The sequence below is a fragment of the Anas platyrhynchos genome, chromosome 37 (genome assembly GCF_047663525.1).
Source record: "Anas platyrhynchos isolate ZD024472 breed Pekin duck chromosome 37, IASCAAS_PekinDuck_T2T, whole genome shotgun sequence".
NCBI lineage: Eukaryota > Metazoa > Chordata > Aves > Anseriformes > Anatidae > Anas > Anas platyrhynchos.
Window position 1 is genome coordinate 639,072 of NC_092625.1, and position 26,197 is coordinate 665,268.

Here is a 26,197-nt window from a genome sequence, read left to right on the forward strand (position 1 = left end):
GCTTCAGGCTGGGATGATTTCACCCAGCTGAATATGAATTGATTCATTAGGAACTGTTACCAGGGCATCAAAGAAAGTCTCACTAATAAATTCAGGGTTTGTGCTTTTAATGGAGTACTTACGAAGAAGCGTCTGCAGACAATACCGAAGTTCCCTCAGGACCAGCACTCACCTCTCCCTAAGTGTCTGCAGATCAGTGCTTGGGCCAGCATCATCTGCCCGCATCGCAGCATACATCCCCAGCCAGCGTCCGACGAAGGACCCGTGCCTCCTGTTAGGAAAGTTCATCACAATCAGTGCAGGCTTTCAACTGGGTGCAGCACCACAGAGGACATTTCAGACTGCTAGAAAACAGATAGGGCTGCTGAAGCCTCCATGAACTGTCCTACAGATAAAAGGCACACAGCAAGACTTTGGTTCCATGCTGTTGGTCTAATTCTAATCTCTGCATTGCACAAATAAACAAAATTCATTTATTCCTTGTGGAGCTGACTTACTCTTTTCATTCTTCAAGCAGCATTCACAAACCATTTACTGCATGCTATACAACATGATCACCTGTTTACATACAGACATAAATAAACACTGATTTTAATAATCTTCATGTTTGCATAAACAGTTAAAATGATGCTCAAAATGCGCTGATACTCTAGAAATATTTTCCCAGCCTACGATGCCATCACTTATCTTGCTATTTAATTTAGAACAATACAGCAAATCTGCAGTATACTCACCACTAGGCAAAAACTTTCTTCTATACGTAAACCACACGTAAACCACAGTAAACCACGCGTGAACACACCTTGGCTTATTGTCTGACTTTGGCTTATGGTGCGTCTGTTGCTGTGTCCAGCACAGTGCAGCCCCTAAATTGCTACCAAAACCTTGCCACAAACCTCAATCCCCCTGTTAAAAGAGACCCTCTTGTTTGTTGCCCTTCTTTCGACACTCTCTAACAGGTTTATGTCTTTTTCTTATACTGTGGAGCCCAAAACTGCACTCAGTACTCAGTACATGGAATACCAACAGAGACCGCCTGGCATTTTCTCTTCTCTGCAGAAGCTCTGTTGCTAACACTGTCCAGAAATCACCACTGTCACAGACAGTAGTAGCATTCCCTCCTCCCACAGTTTGTTCTTCCCCCCAAGACTTAGACACCACCCAGAAAAAGAAGAATAATAATACTAATAAAATAAAATAAAATAAAATAAAATAAAATAAAATAAAATAAAATAAAATAAAATAAAATAAAATAAAATAAAATAAAATAAAATAAAATAAAATAAAATAAAATAAATAAAATAGTCAAAAGCCATCAGGAAGGCAGTGGTGCAGACTGTGGAGAGCCTGGGTTCAAATCCTTCTTCTGTGAGGCTCTGAACCTATATCCCACCACAATCTCTCTGCTAATGTATGGCAGGGAAAGGAGGAAGAAAGAACATATCTCCTGCACTTTCCATTTATTGTTGACTGACAATTCTGTAGAGTTATAAAGCCTCAATCAGTGAGATACAGGGTTCTTCTCACACTGTCTCACTGTGCCCTAAGCGGAACAGCTCTCATTTAATAGATGCTTCACCACAAAATCATGAGTCATCTGCAGTTTTGAACTTTTCTGGGATCAAGTCCCTTCAGATGGTTGAGGAATCTGCTCCAGCACCTATGTAAACTGGTGCTCTACTAAGCTAGTGAGTGAACAAGAGAGAAATCCTCTGCTAGATGACTTGACAAATTGGGTCTGAAAATAGTGTTGAGGCAGAATAGTCCACGATTTTTGCCTTGGGTGCACAGAGGGATTGGGTGTTGTAGACTTCTTTTATTCTTCATTAAGATAAACATTTTCAAAAATGTGCTTGTTCAACCTTGCTCCCACTGTGTGCATGGGAGGGAGATAACTGAAAGTGGGGAGCGTTGCTTGGATCCTGCAAGTGGCTGAGGTCCAGTGGGGTTGGAGGCTTTCTTCCTCCTTTTGGAAATGCAAAGCAACCCTGCACCTCCCCTGCACTTGCAGAAGGATCGTGACAGCCCAAAGCACAGCGGCTTTGTAATTGCTGCACACACTTCGATCGGATTTACGTGGCAAGGGTTTGGTAGCAGGGGCCTGCAGGGATGGCGTCTGTGAGAACAGTCCAGACAACAGCCAGCTCCAGATAGCTCCAAAAGGGCCCCGGCGCTTGCCAGAGCTGAGCCAATAAGCGATGTTGTTTGCACCTCTGGGAGAGCAGATGTAAGCAGGGGGAAATACTGCTGCACAACAGAAGCTGGAAGAGCAAGGAGTGAGAAGCAGCCCTGCAGCCCCCAAGGTGAGTGCAGCAGGAGGCAGGAGGTGCTCCAGGCTCACAGCAGCAGTTCCCCTGCGGGCTGTGCAGGGAGAGGCCCCTGGTGGAGCAGGCTGTCCCCCTGCACCCATGGGTCCCACATGGAGCAGATCTCCACGCTGCTGCCCCCCTGTGGGTGGAGGAGCCCCCGGTGGAGCAGGTGGCTGTGGCCTGGAGGAGGCTGCGGCCTGTGGAGAGCCCCCGCAGGAGCAGGCCCCGGGCCGCAGCTGCAGCCATGGAGAGGAGCCCCCGCAGGAGCAGGGGGGCTGGGGGGAGCTGCCGCCCAGCCGTGGGGGAGCCGTGCTGGAGCAGTTTGCTCCTGGGGGATGGATGGATGGATGGAGCCCGTGGGACGGAGCCGTGTGGGAGCAGTGCTTGAGGAGCTGCTGCCTGTGGGCAGCCCGTGTGGGATCAGCTGGGGAAGGACGGCATCCCATGGGAGGGACCCCACGGGGAGCAGGGGCAGGGAGGGACCCTGAGGGTCACTGTGCTGAGTCTGCTTTGCCCGTCACGATACTTGTTGAGCCATCGCCCTGTCCTTATCTCAGCCCTGGAGCCCTTTGCATCGTATTTTCTCCCCCTTTCCCTTTGAGGAGGGGGAGTGAGAGAGCGGCCGTGGTGGAACTCGGCTGCCCACCCGCTTTGAACCACCGCAGTTGCAAAGTCCTGGGAAAGATTTCTTTCAAGAAATTAAACAAGGTGTTTAACAAAGAAATGCAGAGTTTCCTTTTGAAGGCTTCCTGGAGAATTGGGCTTCTTTCCTATTCCCAGCTCAGAGGAAGGGAATTGTTGATTTCACCTTCTTTTTTCTGACATGGAAATCAAAGGTGAACTGCTCTACAAGGACGGGCAACGTCTCAGAATCAAGCTCTTTTGCTCTGTAGTCCTTTCTCAAGGAAAAGATTGATCACACACCTTCCACAGATGTAGGGGAGCAGAGAACAATTTGGGAACTACTCTAATTCAAGTCAGTTTGGGCATAGTGGTACTTCCCTAGCTGTTTCTGAGACAGACGCATTAGCAACAGAGAGTGTTGTGCCGTCACTGGGAGGCGCCTGCGGTGATGACTTCAGAAACAGAACTGAATTGTGTCACCACAGCACTTTGGCAACAGCTGCCTCTGTGCACGTTTAGCTGGGAGGCACAGAGAAGGGTGCTGGATGCGATGAAACCACGTGAGGATTTGTGGATCTCCCCTTGAGGTGCACAGAGAGGGACCATGCCCTTCTGTAAGTGTTTTGATGCTTGGCTGAGGAAAAAAATGTGGTTTTGTTGTGAATGCTTCATTGTAGTATTCTGTAGTTTGTGTCAAGTCCTTACAGAAGCCTCAAGGTTGGTACTTTGCTCAATGATGGAGCTGCACAGAGTGAGAACAGACCCAATGTACGGGTGAGGGCCTCTGCACGTTCTCTTCTTCCTACAGACGATCAACAAATAAGGGGAGACAGAGAAGAGTGTGCTGTGGTCCTCCCATAGACCGCAAGTACTAAAGCATAAACAAGAGGCTTAAGAGTCCCCCTGTCATGTTAAAATTCAGGCAGCAATGGACTTCCTCACACGGGCTGGCCTGTCGACTAGTGTCTCAGGCTGTGGCGTATGAAGATGCACTCCATCTGCTTTCAGGGTAGCAATGGCAGTGGGCAAGCTGCCTGACCTTAACATTTGTCATTTCATTATTTCATTTCTCACCTGAGTTTTGGTGGTTCTCCACGATTCATTCTTGGTCTAGAGAAAAAAAAAAAAAAAAAAAAAAAAAAAAGTGAATTTGGATCAAAATAAAAGGATAAAAGGATTTCCTTTCCATTAATTACATGTTCTTACCTTTGTAACAGATTTGGTTATTGACTTAGAAGGCAAATATCTGGCCAGACTGCAAGACTTGTGCTCGCAGCGTGGGACAGCTCTCGTAAAGGTGATTCAGGGCAGTTTCTGGAAAACAAGACATCAGATCTCCCAAACAGCTTTCTTTGTGCTAATGTAGGAAGGGTGAGTAAGTGTAAAGGTAAGAGCCCAGATACCGTAAGAAGCAGAAAGTGTGAAGGAAACTTCCTTCTGGCTGATACAGCTCCATATCTAGTTGTCAAGTATGAAGAGAGCAGTGCTAAGTTTCTTGGGGAGAGGAAAACAAAGAGGCTGGGAGAGTGTACAAAGAAAAAAATGGGATGAGCTATTTCAGGAAATCCTAGGAACTGGAAATAGAGATTGGAAGAGTGCTTTAAGCCAAGACAGACATGTTTTAAAACTAAAACCTAGGAGTTGAATGAACCAAGAAATGAATCCCTTTTGATTATGCAGTTGCGTCCAGTGTTATCTTGGGAAATATGGTTTCCACATAAAACGTATCTGGGGCTTGAAGTTCTCCTAAGGCCCTTCTCTGTGTATTCCCTACTGTTTGGTAAGCGCTGAGGTCACACTGCAGACAGCAGCACGTCCCCTCCCCACTACTTAGCTGTCTGTTCTCACAACACGTCTAGGAACAGAATGGCTTGGACACAACTGCGCCTAGGACCGAGTTCATTCAAGCTGCTGGACGAGGTAAAAGCTCTGGACAAGCGAAGGGGAGGGAGGGATGGGTGGACATACAATATGATCACTTTAATCTCATTTCTCTAAGAATCCTGGCTGAGAAAACAAAACAAAACAGAATCAAAAAGAACAGAACAGAACAGAACAGAACAAATGAAGCAAGCAGCTAGCTTGCTGGAGACATTGTCTGGGAAGCAGTGAAAACACTTGCAAACAAAAACACGTCAAAGGACTAACTCTTTGAGCTTAATTCTAATCCAACAGCATAACCTCAAAGTCCTGTTTCTGTTCGTAACAGGCTGGTCCAGTAACATGTCCCATTGGATGACTTTGCAGCATAGATGTCAGGAATGCAGCTTGGGATCCCCTCCTTCTACTCAGAGTTCACTTTGAAGGGATGAGCAAGTAATTCTTCCTGGGTTGACGGAAATCTAAAGTCTGTTTTCTAACACTCTTGCAGACGCTTCTCTGTCCATCGGCCTGTCCTGCCAACTCTGGTGTGAGTGTGAAGTTGTGGCAAGAGGGATTTCCCATTCCTATTTGACCTGATGGACACCAGCTTTCCTCGGAAATGGCTGATGTTGCTGAGGAGGCAGCAGTATCAAAGCCCTTGCTGATGAAGGTACAACCAGCTGGGGAGGCTTTGGCATTTCTGCACAACGCTGCTCCCTGACTGTCACTCCAGACTCAGATTCGGAAAGAAGCAAAGCAAGCTAGAGGAAAACTGGATGTCCTGGTAATTTTCTTTTTCTTTTATTTCTTCATTCTTCACTTGTAAGAAAATCTAAATCTTAACCCTTTGTTTGAAAACACGGCTTTATGGAAATGCTTATGGGTGTGCTCCTTCACCTTGTGTGGAACCTGCTTCACCTCGCTTCAGCTATAGGACACCTATGCTCCAATTTATGCTTCCCATGATAAAGCGGTGTTCTTTCGGTGTTCTTTTCTGTGATGCTTGCAGGCGAGGTTGAAAAGAGTTGTCAGTAGGATTCTTCGTTTCCTTTGCAGTATCCAAAGCTCCGTATTACCGTGGATCTTCTCCTCTGATCTGGAAAGCTTCACAGGCCAAAACAGAATTGAGATGAAGAAGGAAATAGAGAATGCTGACCAATATTGCCAAGTACCACCCGTAAGTTTTGTGAAAGAATCCGGTGCATTTCTGTAGTGGTAGAAAGTTCATAAAATCATCGTCGTGCACTTGAAGGCAAGCAATGCTGTAAAAATGAAGAATGCAAGGCCCTGCTTAAGGACAATCTTCAGGCTGCTTCTAGATCAACAGCTTATTTGCTTCTTCCACAACCTCATCTCCGCTTGCTTAGAAGTTGTGAAGGTCGGAAGCACACTCCGTCTTTTTCATCCCCTCTGTGTATCTTTTCCCTGACAGCAACTTCTGTCTTGGCTCTTCACATCCAGCCAGAGCAGTTGCTTTGCCTCCGCAACCTGCAGGCTGACCTCTCGTGTGTACCTGTGCTGGACTGAGGGTAATGCTTGTAACGCACACAGATGCTGCATTCACTGTGACTTTTAGAAAAGAGAGCAAGAAGCTAACCTGCACAGCAGACTCTTAGGTTTCTGTATCTCTCTCTCTCTCTCTCTCTCTCTCTCTCTCTCTATCTGCATATATATTTCAGTACTTATTTACTTCTTTAAAGATACCTTAAATAGAATAGATACTTTAAGAAAGCTTACTTGTTCTTCCCCTTTCCTTGTTTTTAACGTTTGCTTTTCTAACCAATCCTTAATGTTACAACATGGGATTGATGCAGTACTCAGTCCTTAGAAGTTCTCAAAGCACATCAGTGATTTCTCTATTTCTCAACCTTTCCATCTTCATTGAGATCTCTCATCTGAATTTAGGTATGAGGTGAAGAAGAACACTGCAAGCAGCTGAAGCCGTATCAGACACATGCTTCTGCTAGGAAGTCATTCCGAGTGATTCCACGGTGTACTTTAGACAGGTTTGCTCTGGTCCTCTGGACTCAGCATCCCCAAGGGATATTTCAAAGCTCTCGGAAGGACCCGTCATTATCTCTGACACTGCAGCCTCCAGTAGGAAGGGGTAGATATTCCTTGCCCTTGTGCGAAGGAACTACTCAGTTAGCTGTTTCTAACCCAAATCTCGTTGTTGTCTTCTATTGACAGACACCACCCGGCTAGCCAAGCTAAACCACTGAAAATGGAAGGAGTGGGACATCTTGCAAAGCCTGCTGCTGCTTCTAAGCAGAAGTGCGCTGTAGGTGGGGACACAGCAAGAGGAAACGTCCAGGCCACGGTGGAACTGCAAGGCACCTGTCTGAGCCACACAACGAAGTCAGCGATTCCCAGTTGGAGACTGTTGCTCGACCAGTGACACAGCAGCTGGAGCGCTTCTGGTTGCTGCTGATGGGTTCCCGTGAATCAGCCAGGGACAGGAGCTATGAGAACGACTGAAGCGATTTGAAGTTACCCGAAAGAAAGAAGAGAGGAGAGAAGAAGACAAGAGGGGAGGGAAGGGGAGGGAATAAAAGGAAGGGAGGGGAGGGGAGGGGAGGGCAGGGGGAGGGTAGGATAGGATAGGATAGGATAGGATAGGGTAGGATAGGATAGGATAGGATAGGATAGGATAGGATAGGATAGGATAGGATAGGATAGGATAGGATAGGATAGGGTGGGGTAGGGTAGGGTAGGGTAGGGTAGGGTAGGGTAGGGTAGGGTAGGGTAGGGTAGGGTAGGGTAGGGTAGGGTAGGGTAGGGTAGGGTAGGGTAGGGTAGGGTAGGGTAGGGTAGGGTAGCATAGCGTAGTGTAGCGTGTTAGAGAGGAGGGGAGCATAGGAGAGTATAGGGTAGTGTAGGGGATCGGAGTTTAGGGGAGTGTAGAGTAGGATACTGGAGGGGAGTGTAGGAGAGTGTAGGGGAGGGGGGCATAGGGTAATGTAGGGTAGTGTAGCGAACGGGAGTTTAGGGTAGGATAGGGGAGGGGAGTGTAGGAGTGTGTAGGGTAGTATAGGGGAGGGGAGTGTAGCAGAGTATAGGGACAGGGAGCATAGGGGAGGGGGTGTAGGGGAGGGGAGGAGACGGGAGGGGAGGGGAGGGGATGGGGGGAGGGGAGGCAAAATTGGGGAGAGGAGGCAAAAGAGGGTAGGGGAGGGTAGGGGAGGGGAGGGGAGGGGAGGGGAGGGGAGGGGAGGGGAGTGCTACCATAAATAAAATTGCCAAATACATGACATTTTGGATCTGGAGCCAAATCTTTGTGTACATGTCCTCTCCGTAGCCCCACGTGCTGACCACCCACCCGAATCTATCATACTGTTGGTCAGAAAGAACAGGGAGCATAGGGGAGGGCAGGGGAGTGGAGGGAAGGGAAAAGAGGGGATGGGAGGGGTGGGGAGCGCTACCATCAATAAAATTGCCAAATACGATGAAGGAGCAGCAGAGCCTGCAACCTCCAGTCCCCAGCATCCTCCAACCACCCCCCACTGCTCCGTGGGAAATAGATAGAAGAATCAAGACTGAGGTTTAGCCTGGGATGGAGGTAGTGTGGCGAGGTGGTTTTCTGTTTGGTTGGTTGGTTGGTTGGTTGGTTGGTTGGTTGGTTGGTTTTAAAGTTTTTAAATTCTCACTGTCCTACTTTGTGATCAGTTGGCAATAAATTCAATTACTCTTCCCCAAGCCAAGTCTGTTTTGTCCATGAAGCCATCTTCCAGTCCTGAAATAAGAAAGGAAACAGACCTGCAAGCAACTGTTACACAAGTGCAGGAAGAGTGACAAAGGAGGGTTTTGAGGCATGAAGTTACTGCAAGGATGCTCTGCTCTTTCCTCACTTCAGGATGAAAAGCACGGCACTAGTGGGTGGTCTGTGGTGGTAGTTGTTTTTTTGTTGTTTGTTTGTTTGTTTGTTGTTTTGTCAGCTCCACCCCACAGTATTTTGCTTGTTCTACTTGTTTTGGTGTGCCCCCATTCCCTCCCTCAAGGTAAAACATCCCTAGGGGCCATAACTTGCTGTTAGCAAACAAGATCTTGCAAAAGAGTGAAGTTAACATGGCACCACCTGCACTGGTGTATAAATAGTTCAAATATTTTCCCTCACTTTCCTGTAACTTTCCTGTAAATTGCTGGTCAGGAGATAACAAGTGGAGAAATTTAGGATAAGAGAGAGAAAGTTGTGTTTCCTATTGCCCTGGAGTTTCTGTTGGTCTGGCCACGGAAATGGAGTACTCAAAATCCTCAGGACACTCAGTTTATACCAGATTTGTCCTAAAACTGCAGTATTTCTAGGCCCTTGGGATTCTTATCAATTAAAACATACTTTTTCACGCACAGAAGATGCAAAAAAGTGCGTCTACTGCAGTATGCAGACAGAGCCAGTCCTGTCTCTTGATTCCTTCTGCCTTCTGCCTGAAGAGCAGCAGACAATCGAGTTCTTGTCTTCAGTAGCTACGGCCTTAACCAACTGTGCAGTCTGTCCATTCATACACAGAGGAGGAAAAATAGCGTGGAATAACTCCTCTCCTTTGTGCTAACAGAGGAGGGTACAGCTTCCTCACTCCAACCCCACCGAGGCAAACCAGTCAGCAGTGCACGCCAGAGCCTCTGTCTCTTCCCCGTCTCATGATGTGCAGCTGGATCACTCTCCCTTCTATCCCCAGGATCGCTTTCAGCACAGTCACAGAAGGGTCAGACTCACAGCTTTAGGAGCCATCAGAAGAGGCTTTCACTCTTCTGCCACCACACCCCCTATACACATGCAATTTCACACATGCAAAGAGACACCATGGATTGGGGAGTTGCACAGAGAGGAGACCACACCCGTTTGCCTGCCTGCAGTTTGACACCAGTAGGGAGGTAATTCCCGTCAGGAGTTTCCATAGAGATGACAGAATATGGCCCTAGGGTCCTGCTGCTTCTTTCAGCCCTAATTCTTCAAATCCATAGGAACGGAAGAAACCTTCCCAGCCAAGTGCTGCATATCTTGAAGGTTGGAGAACCCACAGCCTTCTGCTTCATTTCATTTTAAAGATCAATCCCAATGTCACTCCCATAGAAGTAGTGGAAGCCATCTGGCTGGCTTGGCTTTCTCTCCAAAGAAGACCAAATGAGAGTTGGTCACGGGTGAGGATGAGCCCTGACAGTTCCTGCATTTTGGTTCTCCTGCAGCCCACAAAGCTCTCACTGCCTTGCCTGAATTTGAACCCCTTTGGAACCAAATCTACAGATTATCTCTGTAAATCCAAAACAGCACTTATTCACCATGTGAACAACAAATGCCTGGGATGGTTAACAGCACTTAGGTGCAAAAAAGAGCCCCCGCAGGAGCAGGCCCCGGGCCGCAGCTGCAGCCATGGAGAGGAGCCCACGGGGAGCAGGGGCAGAGAGGGACCTTGGAGGAGGGAACTGTATCCTCTTTTTTCATCGGTGCTGAGATTGAGGATCAGGATTTCGTGGTAGGAATTTGTTTAGATGAACCAATTTACCTCCATATGGGTTTTGTATGTTTGTTTCACCTTGTCTTGCAGGACCATCTTGGCTGGGTCTGCAGTGTTGTGCAAAAGTGAAGTTTTTCACAATAAAGAGCAGCTTTTTTTTCGGGGAAAAGGCTGAGGTGGCCTTCATCAGAGTCTTGTGACCTGAAAATGCAGAAAATGGGTGCATGGCTGGCTGGATGGGTGGGTGGGAGTTGGGAATTCAGCCTTGGGATCAGAACTGGGACGTTGTTGGGATAGGAAATGATCAGTGGGATGGGAAGTGATGATGGGGATAGGAACTCATTGGGATGGGATAAATGGGTTTTATTTTTATTGCATTAAATCCACTTTATTGACTGTGTTGTACAGTATGGCGTTGTTTTATTACTATAAAATTATGATGAATATTATTTAATCTTATTAATTAAACAATTTTTATACGTTATTATATTATAAATTATAAATATTAATATTTATTATATTGTTTTCATTCCTTTTCTACCCTATTAAACTCTCTTTATCCCAGTGCACTGCTTTGGACTTTAGTTTTCCTTCCGAGTCGTTGTGGATTCACTCCGGATGGGGGGACATTAGTGAACGCCTGTGTGCTTCAGATCCAAGGTCACCTTTGCCCTCAACTCAAGATACATGTTTGCATCTATTGTCGTGAAACAATGTTAACAACATCAACAAAAAAGTTCCCTACTTGCTAGCAGCATCCCTACGTTTGCTGGGGTCTGCTCTGTGCATTTTGAAGACCGTTCCATGCTATTCAGCCCCTTCAGGAGGAAATGGATGGTTCTAGGAAAATGCGTCTTGACCTGATGCAAAGCTGTGACTCAGCACCCTGCAGCCCCCGCAACCCCTGGCATTTTACCTGCAGCCCCTCCAACAACTCTGATGTTCCCTGCATCGACTTCAACCACTGCGCTGGGACCTGAGGCCCCTCAAACCCGTGTCACTCGCCCTGCAGCCCCTCCAGCCCCTGGCATGTTCCCTGCAGCACCTCGAGCCCCTGGCATGTTCCCTGCAGCCACTCCAAGCCTGGCACAGGCCCTACAGCTGGCTGCGGGGACTATCCAGAAATCTGCTCCAGAAATACAGTGATGGCAAGGAGCCCTCCACTTCATGCTTCCTTTTTTTTCTAGCTGGAAGCATTCAGAGTTGTCAACGGAATTGGTTTGGAGGAGTAGGAAAGACAGAATTGCTGGGTTTCTGCTTTCTCCCAGAAACTATCAGACCACAACATGACAGTTGTCTTTCTTTTACGTAATTTTACACCTAGATCTTTCTCACTTTTATGAGTGTGGGGTATTCCTTCTTTCTCCCTTTACCTTCCTCCCTCCCTCCCTCCCTCCCTCCCTCCCTCCCTCCCTTCCTTCCTTCCTTCCTTCCTTCCTTCCTTCCTTCCTTCCTTCCTTCCTTCCTTCCTTCCTTCCTTCCTTCCTTCCTTCCTTCCTTCCCTCCTTTCGTTCTGTCTCTCTGTCTGTCTGTCTCTCTTTCTCTCTTTCTGTCCAGCACTGATTTTATGGCTACGTGTGCATATCCACAGTGTAGAGTTTTCTCCGTTCCGTTTCTTCCCTGAGTCTTGCCCCTCTTCCCTGCAACTGAACAGCATTGCCTTGATCAAGGAAGTGGCAACATGCGGCTTACACAGTAACCTGCTGAAATTACAGCTATAACCATGGAGCACAGCTGCCGATCAACACAAGACCACCAATCGCTCACATTTCTAAACTGCTCGTCACAATTCTTCCGTATGTAGGCTGTGATGCTGCTCATTTCTTAAGCACCCATCCATTTCTTCTCTTCCCAGACCCTCAAGGTGTCCTGGTCAAACCACCTCCCTTCCTCTTGCCCCATCTGGCTCTCCCACCTTCCTTTTCCCTCAAGGCTCAACTTTTTTTTTTTTTTTTTTTCCAGCATAGCTGCTCCATAGAAGCTGCTGCTGCCCACCTCCGAGTTGACTAGGGCTGAACTACTGAAAAAGAAAAGAAAATCTATAAATAAAAGTGAGAGATGGTGAATACCCAACCATCTCTTAAAAGCAGGATTTTAAGAGAATAAGTAATTGATAAATGGAGTTAAGATCGGAGGGAAAAAAAATCCACTGTTGCAATCAATAGAGTTAAGAAGTTTTTCAAGTACATTAGGAACAAAAATTAGAGTAATGACACAGATCTGATACGGGATGGGTATTGCTTCAGTGAGAAATGATGGAAAAAAACACAACACAACACGTGTATGTGTTGTTGGGTATTTGTAAAAAAAAAAAAGAAACAAAAAACAGGTTAATGAAAACTGCATGCTCAATTAGATGATTTTTTTGTTGTCATTGGTATGGAATTGTGGGCTTTACAACACAATATGTGTTATATATATATATTATATATGTTTTATATATGTTTTATATATGTTTTAATAAAATAAGGAAATGATATTTTTTTTCTACGTTTGTGGTTTCCAAACTGTAGTTAATAAACATTAAACAAGATGCAATAGGATCTCGTTAACTCTTTTGTTTGAAAAAACAGTGGCCCTGATCGAGAGGTGCAAGTGAGAGGAGACAATATTCAGTATTTCTCTATGTTGTCATTTATTGGTGAAGATGAAAGTCTGCAGTTCATGTTCATGACACTAGCATGACAACATGACCACAAGGGGGACTGTCTGGTAGTGAAAAGGAACTTCAGCATGGATTAAAAATCTTTGCCTTTCTTTATTCTGAACTGTTTTTCTTATGGCTGCTAGAGAGAGATTCTCTGCCTTAGAAATAAAACTGCCCAGGCTGTTCTGATAAACCTGTAGGGTTAAGGCACTTCTACCAAAACAGATTTCAAAAGGCAAGAAGTCAAAAAGCAACAATTCAGTAATCTGTGTACGCTTCTATATTAAGTTTTAAGATCACCTGGTTTATATTTAGTTCACACAAATTAACCAAACATAGCAGCATACAACCTAAGAAAAGCTTAAGAAATGTATTAGATGCACAGATAAAGTGCTGTAACAGAGAAACTTGTGTAAATCTATTCTAAAATAAATAAGGTACAGTTAAACCACCTTTGACTCGTTTTAACTCGGAAAGAAATAACCTAAGTTTTAATCATTTGAATTTTAAGGTCAAGGTGAAATATACCATAACTATAACAGTGGTTGTGATCTGTATCAACTATTTGAGGCTCCTGTTCCTCTTGAGGTCTCCCAGAAACAGGAAGGCTATTGCAAAATGTGTCCATTAGACATAGTTCCTTTTACAGAAACATTTTTGTAATAAAGTCTGGTTGCTCAAATACATGTTAAAATATTTAACAAGGAAACAATTTTCTCCTGATCCAGTCAATCTTTTAAACAAGACAATGTATTTTTCCTATGACGCAGCCCACAGGAGGGAACAGAAGTAAACATCCTCCTGAACTGAAGACTGTTTTGCTTGAAGAACTAAACTATTGCATTATTATATGAGAGCAAGAAATATCCATTTGGGTTATCCCTTTCTCCAAACATGGTGCCCAGTGATACATGTATTTTTGCCTTAATCTCAAAGGCCCGTTTGTCTCCAGGTAAGGTACGTTAAAAAGAGATTCCCTTTAAGCATCTTATCACAAGATCTCTTACTGCCTTTCCACCCGGGGAAGCTTGTGTGTTAGACTGCCCTTGGAGTTTTGGATGCTACTAGATTTCTGTGCTCTGTTATCCATAATTTCAGGCACTTCGGGGCTAACATGGCTGTTTAAGTCAATGCAATAATATTACCAATATATTCAACACTCAGAAGAGTCACCACAGTTTCCTTCACACACTCAGGATTTCAAATTCTTCTTCCAATTCAAATAGCTTGTCAGTAGATTCAATGAGTTCTGTAAAAAAAAATAAAGAAAAAAATGCTTCTAAAGACATGCCTGATTTTGTTCACTTAAAAAAAAAAAACTTTGAAAGACGCATTCCAGAAAAGTACTTTGTAAGAGTGAAAAAAAAAAATCTGTGCTAGCAATTGTATGGCTTGTTTGGATACATGCCTGCTATATATTGCTTGACACTCACAAAGGATAGTTATTCTACCTGTGATTATTCTTTTATTTGCTAACGAGGAACATAACATTGCACAATTAGGCTTTTAATCGGTGCCTTACCTGCTCCTGTGGTTGTCACTTCTGGTTTTGTTGGAGGTATGAAAGGAGGCCAGTGTGGCGGGTGCTTCTGGACCAGCTCAAACATCCGTAGACTCTGCTGCTTTAGAATCTCCTGAGGACAGAATGCTTTCATTTTAAAAGCTGGCTCGGGAGACGCTTCAAACACAAAACGTGTCTGCTTAATTGAAAGTGTTTTTTAATTACGCATGTCCATCAGGAAAAAAAAGTCTTTATACAGACATACTGTGAAATCCAAGCACCATGGTCTCTGTAATACATCCCTAGTTAAAACACATCTGGAAGACAGATCTCTTGAACTGTACTACAAATTATCAGTCTTATCATCTTTTGATATCAGCTTTGATATCTGCAAACCTGTAATTTTGTTTACAGGTAGCAAGCACACTAGGAATGTACAATATTTTCTGCTTTTTAAAAGAAAGTTGCTTGCATAGAACTCTCCTCAAGTTTTCTGTTGATCAATAGCACAAAAGACAGATCTATCAGCTCCTCCAAAGGGGGAAAAAAAAAAAAAAACGCATCAGATTTTGAAGGACAGGTTTTGGTCAGGAAAAAAGGTGTTCCTGAAGCCAAACGCTATTCCTCTTCAAAGAGAAGTTACCTTCTGTCCTGTATTTCAGTTATTTACAAACTGTTTTCCTTAGATGATTTTTTTTTTTTAAATAAATGCCCTTAGAGGTTGATGGTACTTTACATTCAGACGTCTGGTGCTTAGCTTAACAGCTGCATGCAGAAACATCCTCAAGTCTGTTTCCTGTGGCAGCCAGCACCTTCTGTTCTCCCTAGATCAGCAGGAGCTAGAGGCCTGCAGCACTTACAGAATCAGATCTTTAAGATAGCAGGGACTAACAGTCATAATTAGAACACGCAATCTATTATGTCAAACAATAAAAAAGGATCAGGAAGCAAATCATTGATACATCACTACAATATGGCAGTTAAACCTTAGTCATTTAGTGAGAATTAGAAGTTAAAAGCAAGTGTCACCCAGTAACACCTTCAAGTGTGGATGTTTACACCCATTTTCCAACTGGCAGGGTTTGTGGCTGGTAAAGTGCTGAACAATTTCCAATTAGCAATTCAGTAGTATTGCCTTACCCTGATGCTTTAATGCATTCTTCTCTATGGCTCATACAATTTGTATACAAAGGAAAATGCAAAGGAAAATTTTACAAAAAACAGACAATAAAAACCAGACTTTATAAAGAACAAATCGAGATGCTAAGTTCCCACTCTTACCTTTTGTACAAGACTACACCGGTTATCAAAATCACATTCTTCTTTGCAAAAGAAGCCCTTAGGGGAAAAAACAAACACACAGAGTTTTACCTTTGCTGATGGTAGGTATGTGGTACCAGCAGGTAAGGCGGTTTGACCTCTGATACAGTAATGCCCTGTACGATCAGTAGATATAAGACTTCAAATATGTGGCAGCTCTAGGGAGAGAACCCACGGGGAGAACAAGACCCTGCAAACCCCTAACGAAATAGTCAAGCAAAAAATAGCAGCAGCTCCTGTGTGCTCCTCCATGGAGCGCCACCCAGTTCCTACAGTCCAGGTATCAGCAGAAGCTGAAAACTTGTAGATGATGGACCACCTAAGGAACATTTCCATTCTGGTATCTATACTGAAAATATTTGCTCTTCATTATGATTTTGTCTGTCTCGTTGCATCATGCCACATTTTGCACAGTTACGTAGTTAAGTATTAAAACAAAACAAAAAAACTTTCTAAAAAGCAGCAGTATTAAAAAACAGGTATGTGAATGAATGACAGATACCGGTATCTTTACAGATTGTTTAAAGCTTTAGAAACACATCCCACTGGTGACAACTGCCAATCACCCAATCACAGGATACTGGCATGGGATCAGATCCAACTTTTTCAAATACCACAGTACCCCCATGACATTTTGGGTGAATTACAAATAATACATTTGTATTTGTAATTTGGGGTGAAATACAATAATTCCACTTAAACATTTTCAACTTATGATATAAAGTAAGTTTAAGTAACTTGTCTAGAAGTGACCAAACATAAAGTAGTGATAGAATAAAACACGTAAACCTGTTTCAGTTCCTTGCTCTGACCATTATAATGCCTCTTGAAAGAAGTAAAAGCTGCTCAGTAAAGAAAACAAAGCGAGCTCCCTACAGTACAGACAGCTCCCCACTTGCCCTAAGATTCTCCATGTAGTTATGTACAAACTACTATGTGTTGATCACAGAAGACAGCTTTGTGATCTTGGTTCTGTTCAAGGAGATGCATTGCTGCCCTTACCAATGTAGAGAGACATTACTTTGAGATAAAGTACATGCATTCCAGATTTCCTGACACTTACTAAAGCTACTGAAGGGTCCAAATTCATGATCTTCATTCTATGTGGGGCTTCCTGGCAGTGGAAACTCTCATCGTCAACCGTGCCATTTTCTTCTGAATCTACAAAGCTTTGAGTGGTGTGAGGGTCCAGATAGATCAGCTCATTGCCTGGATGGGTAAAAGCCGTATGTTAAAAATAAGCAAGTGACATTAATAAGCACTTGGTCCAGAACTGTAAAATAGAAATTAGATTGCCATCGCAGTCAGTATAATCTAGACTTTCCAGCTAGGGATTCTTTAAGAGAATCGGAAGGTTTAGACACAGCGTTTCCCACAGGGTATTTAGTATAACTTCCTATTGTCACCTATTACTGTAATTTTTTGGTTGGTTATGTTCTATCTTTGTCGCATACTTTTATTTTTCCATGTGAGATCCAGTACTTTTTTTTTTTTTTTTTTTTAAATCTCAAGTGTTGTAAACACTAACATTTGACAGATTAAAAAGTACAGGATGTTCACAGATGCAATCTGTAATCCCATTAGGCATTCATTCAGAAATTGGAACAAAAAAGCCTAACTAAAACAGGTTAGGTTTTACAAAAGGACAAAATAGGGTTGCAAAATTTTGGCCCAAAGTGGGGTGAAATCTGAAGGAATGCATTTTAAATTAATTAGAGCAATACTTAATAACAGAAGGTATGCAAAAGGTGAAAAAGATACTGCTATCAGAAACAGTTTTGAAATACAAGAAAATAAAAGTGACATTTGACCAATACACTTGTCAAATGCTATCAGCTATTCTCAGTATGTTGCTCTTGTTGATGTCATCACTTATTTTTACACCTAGCTTTGCTGTTAACTTTCTGCTCCTGTTAAGGATCATCTCATACTGTTTCTAAACTCTTTTAGATATGCTTCTTCATTTATTTTATTCTATTCTCATCTTTCTTTACTTCTAGAGGTTCACGCTTAGACCCCTTACTATTTCCCCTTCAAAAAATGTTCTCTTTGGATCATCTGCACATTTGGAATAAGTTTCTTTTTTCCTTACCTAAAAATCCTATGAAATAATAGGCATTATTTGGTTTCCCTCCTAATGCTCCCAAAGACTGTGGCATCTTAAAGCATTCCTAGGAGTTCAAAAGGAATAAAGGAAATTGTCATTCATTTCTTTACTGACATCACACATACCCAAACTTATTTGACAGTAACGAGCAATGAATTGAAAGAAAACCTTACTTTAAATGCATCAATATATACGGGATTTATGTGATTTATCCCTAGTCGTAGAGGTATAATAAGCAAGAGGGCTTTCCAGCCTGTGCAGAGTCCTCCTGCCTTCTTGCTTCGGCCAAGAGCACTTCTGTGCAAATGTGCACTGCTGTGGGACGCGCTGCTGCTCTGAGGAGGGCACCAGCACATTTTTTCTGCGGGAATAAAACTAGAAATCAGTCAACGCACAGAGGAACACAAAGCAGATCTTCCTCTCAGTAGTGAATTAAGCTAGTTTGCCAGGGATCTTTATAGGGCACCCAAGACAAAACGAGCCGGGCATGGCAATTACAGCTATTTAGTAGAAGTAATTCTAGCAGACAGTATGTGCTGGCACGTCCAAGTGAGACGTTAGATCAATGATTGGGGGATGACAATTTAAGACTGCAGTGACATGTCCTATTAATGTTATTAATAGTGTCAAGCTTTGCCTATAAAACGCCAGAGAAATGAAATGGCAGCAATGATGACAGTAGAAATTCTTCAAGGAGCTCTTCACATCCAGTGATGTGAGCACGAAGTTGGCATCAGGGATCAAAAAAACACAACTGAGTTTGTATGTCCTTCTTCCCTCTTCTTACCCTTGCAAGACAAACCCATGCCCCCCCAAGTATTTGTTCATGTTTAGATACATGCTGGCAAATGGAGTCAAATCAGAAACTGTTACCAGAAAACTGATGAGGTGTCACTTCCTGATGTCTTCAATGACCACCGTATTGCCCATAGATACATAAACTGCTAATGAATTCCATTCATCAAATAAAGCAAGCTTCCTAGAAAACATTAAGGTACTAATTAATATAAACTAGTTGGATCAAAAGGGTAGCTTTACACTCAGAACCATTTATTTATTTATTTTTTCTTAAGAAAAAACATCCTTTCTGCATTTTTTAAAGTCTCCATGTAAGAAAAAGAAAACTTTAAACATTAAATGTTTAATATCTTTAGAAAAATAGGTACTGAGTGGTACCAGGAAAAACATATGCGCTGCACCATGTGCAAACTGTTTTGTCTTACTGCTAAGTGCAGTGACAGTAACAGTTCAACTACATCAAGTTTATTACTTTTTATTGCACTCGACAGTCTCTGCAATGGGTTCTTGCCCAATTGTGTCTTTTCTCATCTGGGAAAGAAAAAAATTCCTATGCCAGTTTTGCAGATTACTTTTTGCTTAAGAAATTCCACTGAATTCAGTGGAATTACTTCTGCCTGAGCCTGCGTGCACAGCAGAAATGGGGCGTTAAAAGCTAAATCAGCTAAGGGTTTGGGGCACCAAAACTTCAGTGGGAGACAGCAGCACACAGTTTTATGTCCACTTCTGCAAAATCCAAACCTTTGGGGAAGGGAGCTACACTCTTAAGCTGCACTGGCAGAATTAGCTGTTTCAAATAAGCCAGAAAGAAATGGGGGTGAGCGTTTCACCATGAAAAACTTGGCCATGAAAGATCTGGAGTCCAGGGCATGCTTCAGCTCCCCTCCCTCTTCAGATCATGTGCCTGTTCCAGGGTGTCAAAGACTTGCTGCTGAGCTCGCAGGACCTGTAGCCTAGCCCCTGCCTGAGGTAAGACACCTCCACGTACCCCTGGAGAACTGAGCAGCCTCAGTTCCTTTCAGTGTGGCTCCCAGACTATGAGGAGCTGCCCATCTTTATCCAGTAGCCTTGCTGGCAGAACTGCTGCTCAGAAAGGGAGGAATTGCAGCTCAGTTCCCTCCTCAGCCGAGATGGCTTCTCTCTGATGTTTCACACCACCACTCCGACCTACACGGTGGCACTCTCGACCTGCCAGAGCTGTGCCACTGTGCAGAAAGGAATATACATCTGTGGTGTGACTGGTGAGGGCATGCAGACGGCGTAGCAGGAGACTTTCCTGCAGTTTCTTCTCCTCAGGCTCTTCCTTTATTAAAATTTAGAGGTCACCCATTCCCAACTCAGTACCTGCACACCGAGCTGTGGCATGACAGTCCATGCTGCACTTGTAAATAGATGGCAAGTACATTCCTGACTGTGGGACAGGGGGAGATGCAGCCTTCAAAACTCTGCCTGGGCCTTGTCTTGGCTGCCCCAGGGGAGTACGTTCTGAATGAGACTGGTATGATCTCACTTACTTTAGTACTTGAGCAACTGTATTTGGTCCAAACCATTCTCCAATTGACTTCCCCTCTCCAACACCCACCTGTGCTGTTTTCACAGTGAAAAAAAGACACACGTACACAAAATCAAAGAAAAATGAGACCATAAAGAATGTGGGAACAATATACAGTAAATACTGTGACTGTCAAACATTCTAGAGTAACTGCAATCTGTATTTAGCAATAACAATTATTTTCTCAATCTATGCTCTTTTCAAAACTTAGGGAGTGCCAGTTTCTTTAATAAACAAAAGGCTTCTAAACTACAATGAGAATTACAAGTTAACAAATGTTAGTGCCCTTTATTACAAATTACAGCAATAAGCTACAAGACTGTCTATTCTAACATTACTGACTCTGGTACCCAAGGCTTACAGAGTTTATCAAGAGCTACATTCTAGTACATGGCTTTATTTAGGTCTCAGGGAATGTTTCTGTACTACTAGTCTTTGCGCCCATCTGCATACCTTTTTATTTTTGTATAAGCATACACCTTGTCTTCACATCCACTTTTTAAAATTATGAATTAACATACTGCAAATTAGTGATTCAACACAGTAGAAATTTCAGTGGAAAAAACCTGAAAGTTTATGTTTGTTCTTACCCATCTGGTGGATTGAATAACAGCAAGCCTTCCTGTCGAGAAAGCATCGTAGGATTCTGTGATATTCTTCTGGTTGTTTTTTGTGTTTTTCCCATTGCCAATCTGAAAGGAAAAATTGATATAGAATAAAAAATGGTGACGTTTTCATTACACTGATCAAATGTCTAGACAGCAGAAAGCTTTATAATGAGATGTTAAAAGACATTTCAATTCATCTCGAATATTTACATTTTGTGTAGAGCTCCTAGAATTCCAAGCTTGTTATTTATCATCAAGCTGCCCTTTATCATCATAGGCTAGATTGTAAAAACAGGGAAAATAAAACAAAACAAAAACATCAACTGCAAACATATTCTGACGGATCATGCTGCGTGTTGATAGCCATTCCAGTATCTCTGAGCTTCCAAGATTATTTAAAAGTACAGGCTGTGTTTAGACCTTGTTGGATTTCTAAGCACCCATTAAATAACAACATAAGATCCATACAGAAAGTCCAAACACTCCACTGGCAGCATCCTGGGATGTGACATGCATGCTTACGAGCTTGCACCAGGGGGGTTTGGACCTCGTGCTGCTGACAAGTGAGTAGTGAAGAGAAGGGTAAGAGCACTGTCCCACGGTGGCAGGTTTTCCCTTGGCCTCAACTTGGGTGTTACACTAAAAGGTTTATAAAATAATGGCGACAGGATTCCCCATTTGTTCTCCTTCTATGCCTATTTCTCTGCTTCAGGCTGGGATGATTTCACCCAGCTGAATATGAATTGATTCATTAGGAACTGTTACCAGGGCATCAAAGAAAGTCTCACTAATAAATTCAGGGTTTGTGCTTTTAATGGAGTACTTACGAAGAAGCGTCTGCAGACAATACCGAAGTTCCCTCAGGACCAGCACTCACCTCTCCCTAAGTGTCTGCAGATCAGTGCTTGGGCCAGCATCATCTGCCCGCATCGCAGCATACATCCCCAGCCAGCGTCCGACGAAGGACCCGTGCCTCCTGTTAGGAAAGTTCAGCACAATCAGTGCAGGCTTTCAACTGGGTGCAGCACCACAGAGGACATTTCAGAGTGCTAGAAAACAGATAGGGCTGCTGAAGCCTCCATGAACTGTCCTACAGATAAAAGGCACACAGCAAGACTTTGGTTCCATGCTGTTGGTCTAATTCTAATCTCTGCATTGCACAAATAAACAAAATTCATTTATTCCTTGTGGAGCTGACTTACTCTTTTCATTCTTCAAGCAGCATTCACAAACCATTTACTGCATGCTATACAACATGATCACCTGTTTACATACAGACATAAATAAACACTGATTTTAATAATCTTCATGTTTGCATAAACAGTTAAAATGATGCTCAAAATGCGCTGATACTCTAGAAATATTTTCCCAGCCTACGATGCCATCACTTATCTTGCTATTTAATTTAGAACAATGCAGCAAATCTGCAGTATACTCACCAATAGGCGAAAACTTTCTTCTATACGTAAACCACGTTAAACCACAGTAAACCACACGTAAACACACCTTGGCTTATTGTCTGACTTTGGCTTATGGTGCGTCTGTTGCTGTGTCCAGCACAGTGCAGCCCCTAAATTGCTACCAAAACTTTGCCACAAACCTCAATCCCCCTGTTAAAAGAGACCCTCTTGTTTGTTGCCCTTCTTTCGACACTCTCTAACAGGTTTATGTCTTTTTCTTATACTGTGGAGCCCAAAACTGCACTCAGTACTCAGTACATGGAATACCAACAGAGACTGCCTGGCATTTTCTCTTCTCTGCAGAAGCTCTGTTGCTAACACTGTCCAGAAATCACCACTGTCACAGACAGTAGTAGCATTCCCTCCTCCCACAGTTTGTTCTTCCCCCCAAGACTTAGACACCACCCAGAAAAAGAAGAATAATAATACTAATAAAATAAAATAAAATAAAATAAAATAAAATAAAATAAAATAAAATAAAATAAAATAAAATAAAATAAAATAAAATAGTCAAAAGCCATCAGGAAGGCAGTGGTGCAGACTGTGGAGAGCCTGGGTTCAAATCCTTCTTCTGTGAGGCTCTGAACCTATATCCCACCACAATCTCTCTGCTAATGTATGGCAGGGAAAGGAGGAAGAAAGAACATATCTCCTGCACTTTCCATTTATTGTTGAATGACAATTCTGTAGAGTTATAAAGCCTCAATCAGTGAGATACAGGGTTCTTCTCACACTGTCTCACTGTGCCCTAAGCGGAACAGCTCTCATTTAATAGATGCTTCACCACAAAATCATGAGTCATCTGCAGTTTTGAACTTTTCTGGGATCAAGTCCCTTCAGATGGTTGAGGAATCTGCTCCAGCACCTATGTAAACTGGTGCTCTACTAAGCTAGTGAGTGAACAAGAGAGAAATCCTCTGCTAGATGACTTGACAAATTGGGTCTGAAAATAGTGTTGAGGCAGAATAGTCCACGATTTTTGCCTTGGGTGCACAGAGGGATTGGGTGTTGTAGACTTCTTTTATTCTTCATTAAGATAAACATTTTCAAAAATGTGCTTGTTCAACCTTGCTCCCACTGTGTGCATGGGAGGGAGATAACTGAAAGTGGGGAGCGTTGCTTGGATCCTGCAAGTGGCTGAGGTCCAGTGGGGTTGGAGGCTTTCTTCCTCCTTTTGGAAATGCAAAGCAACCCTGCACCTCCCCTGCACTTGCAGAAGGATCGTGACAGCCCAAAGCACAGCGGCTTTGTAATTGCTGCACACACTTCGATCGGATTTACGTGGCAAGGGTTTGGTAGCAGGGGCCTGCAGGGATGGCGTCTGTGAGAACAGTCCAGACAACAGCCAGCTCCAGATAGCTCCAAAAGGGCCCCGGCGCTTGCCAGAGCTGAGCCAATAAGCGATGTTGTTTGCACCTCTGGGAGAGCAGATGTAAGCAGGGGGAAATACTGCTGCACAACAGAAGCTGGAAGAGCAAGGAGTGAGAAGCAGCCCTGCAGCCCCCAAGGTGAGTGCAGCAGGAGGCAGGAGGTGCTCCAGGCTCACAGCAGCAGTTCCCCTGCGGGCTGTGCAGGGAGAGGCCCCTGGTGGAGCAGGCTGTCCCCCTGCACCCATGGGTCCCACATGGAGCAGATCTCCACGCTGCTGCCCCCCTGTGGGTGGAGGAGCCCCCGGTGGAGCAGGTGGCTGTGGCCTGGAGGAGGCTGCGGCCTGTGGAGAGCCCCCGCAGGAGCAGGCCCCGGGCCGCAGCTGCAGCCATGGAGAGGAGCCCCCGCAGGAGCAGGGGGGCTGGGGGGAGCTGCCGCCCAGCCGTGGGGGAGCCGTGCTGGAGCAGTTTGCTCCTGGGGGATGGATGGATGGATGGAGCCCGTGGGACGGAGCCGTGTGGGAGCAGTGCTTGAGGAGCTGCTGCCTGTGGGCAGCCCGTGTGGGATCAGCTGGGGAAGGGTGGCATCCCATGGGAGGGACCCCACGGGGAGCAGGGGCAGGGAGGGACCCTGAGGGTCACTCTGCTGAGTCTGCTTTGCCCGTCACGATACTTGTTGAGCTATCGCCCTGTCCTTATCTCAGCCCTGGAGCCCTTTGCATCGTATTTTCTCCCCCTTTCCCTTTGAGGAGGGGGAGTGAGAGAGCGGCCGTGGTGGAACTCGGCTGCCCACCCGCTTTGAACCACCGCAGTTGCAAAGTCCTGGGAAAGATTTCTTTCAAGAAATTAAACAAGGTGTTTAACAAAGAAATGCAGAGTTTCCTTTTGAAGGCTTCCTGGAGAATTGGGCTTCTTTCCTATTCCCAGCTCAGAGGAAGGGAATTGTTGATTTCACCTTCTTTTTTCTGACATGGAAATCAAAGGTGAACTGCTCTACAAGGACGGGCAACGTCTCAGAATCAAGCTCTTTTGCTCTGTAGTCCTTTCTCAAGGAAAAGATTGATCACACACCTTCCACAGATGTAGGGGAGCAGAGAACAATTTGGGAACTACTCTAATTCAAGTCAGTTTGGGCATAGTGGTACTTCCCTAGCTGTTTCTGAGACAGACGCATTAGCAACAGAGAGTGTTGTGCCGTCACTGGGAGGCGCCTGCGGTGATGACTTCAGAAACAGAACTGAATTGTGTCACCACAGCACTTTGGCAACAGCTGCCTCTGTGCACGTTTAGCTGGGAGGCACAGAGAAGGGTGCTGGATGCGATGAAACCACGTGAGGATTTGTGGATCTCCCCTTGAGGTGCACAGAGAGGGACCATGCCCTTCTGTAAGTGTTTTGATGCTTGGCTGAGGAAAAAAATGTGGTTTTGTTGTGAATGCTTCATTGTAGTATTCTGTAGTTTGTGTCAAGTCCTTACAGAAGCCTCAAGGTTGGTACTTTGCTCAATGATGGAGCTGCACAGAGTGAGAACAGACCCAATGTACGGGTGAGGGCCTCTGCACGTTCTCTTCTTCCTACAGACGATCAACAAATAAGGGGAGACAGAGAAGAGTGTGCTGTGGTCCTCCCATAGACCGCAAGTACTAAAGCATAAACAAGAGGCTTGAGTCCCCCTGTCATGTTAAAATTCAGGCAGCAATGGACTTCCTCACACGGGCTGGCCTGTCGACTAGTGTCTCAGGCTGTGGCGTATGAAGATGCACTCCATCTGCTTTCAGGGTAGCAATGGCAGTGGGCAAGCTGCCTGACCTTAACATTTGTCATTTCATTATTTCATTTCTCACCTGAGTTTTGGTGGTTCTCCACGATTCATTCTTGGTCTAGAAAAAAAAAAAAAAAAAAAAAAAAAAAGTGAATTTGGATCAAAATAAAAGGATAAAAGGATTTCCTTTCCATTAATTACATGTTCTTACCTTTGTAACAGATTTGGTTATTGACTTAGAAGGCAAATATCTGGCCAGACTGCAAGACTTGTGCTCGCAGCGTGGGACAGCTCTCGTAAAGGTGATTCAGGGCAGTTTCTGGAAAACAAGACATCAGATCTCCCAAACAGCTTTCTTTGTGCTAATGTAGGAAGGGTGAGTAAGTGTAAAGGTAAGAGCCCAGATACCGTAAGAAGCAGAAAGTGTGAAGGAAACTTCCTTCTGGCTGATACAGCTCCATATCTAGTTGTCAAGTATGAAGAGAGCAGTGCTAAGTTTCTTGGGGAGAGGAAAACAAAGAGGCTGGGAGAGTGTACAAAGAAAAAAATGGGATTCCCTATTTCAGGAAATCCTAGGAACTGGAAATAGAGATTGGAAGAGTGCTTTAAGCCAAGACAGACATGTTTTAAAACTAAAACCTAGGAGTTGAATGAACCAAGAAATGAATCCCTTTTGATTATGCAGTTGCGTCCAGTGTTATCTTGGGAAATATGGTTTCCACATAAAACGTATCTGGGGCTTGAAGTTCTCCTAAGGCCCTTCTCTGTGTATTCCCTACTGTTTGGTAAGCGCTGAGGTCACACTGCAGACAGCAGCACGTCCCCTCCCC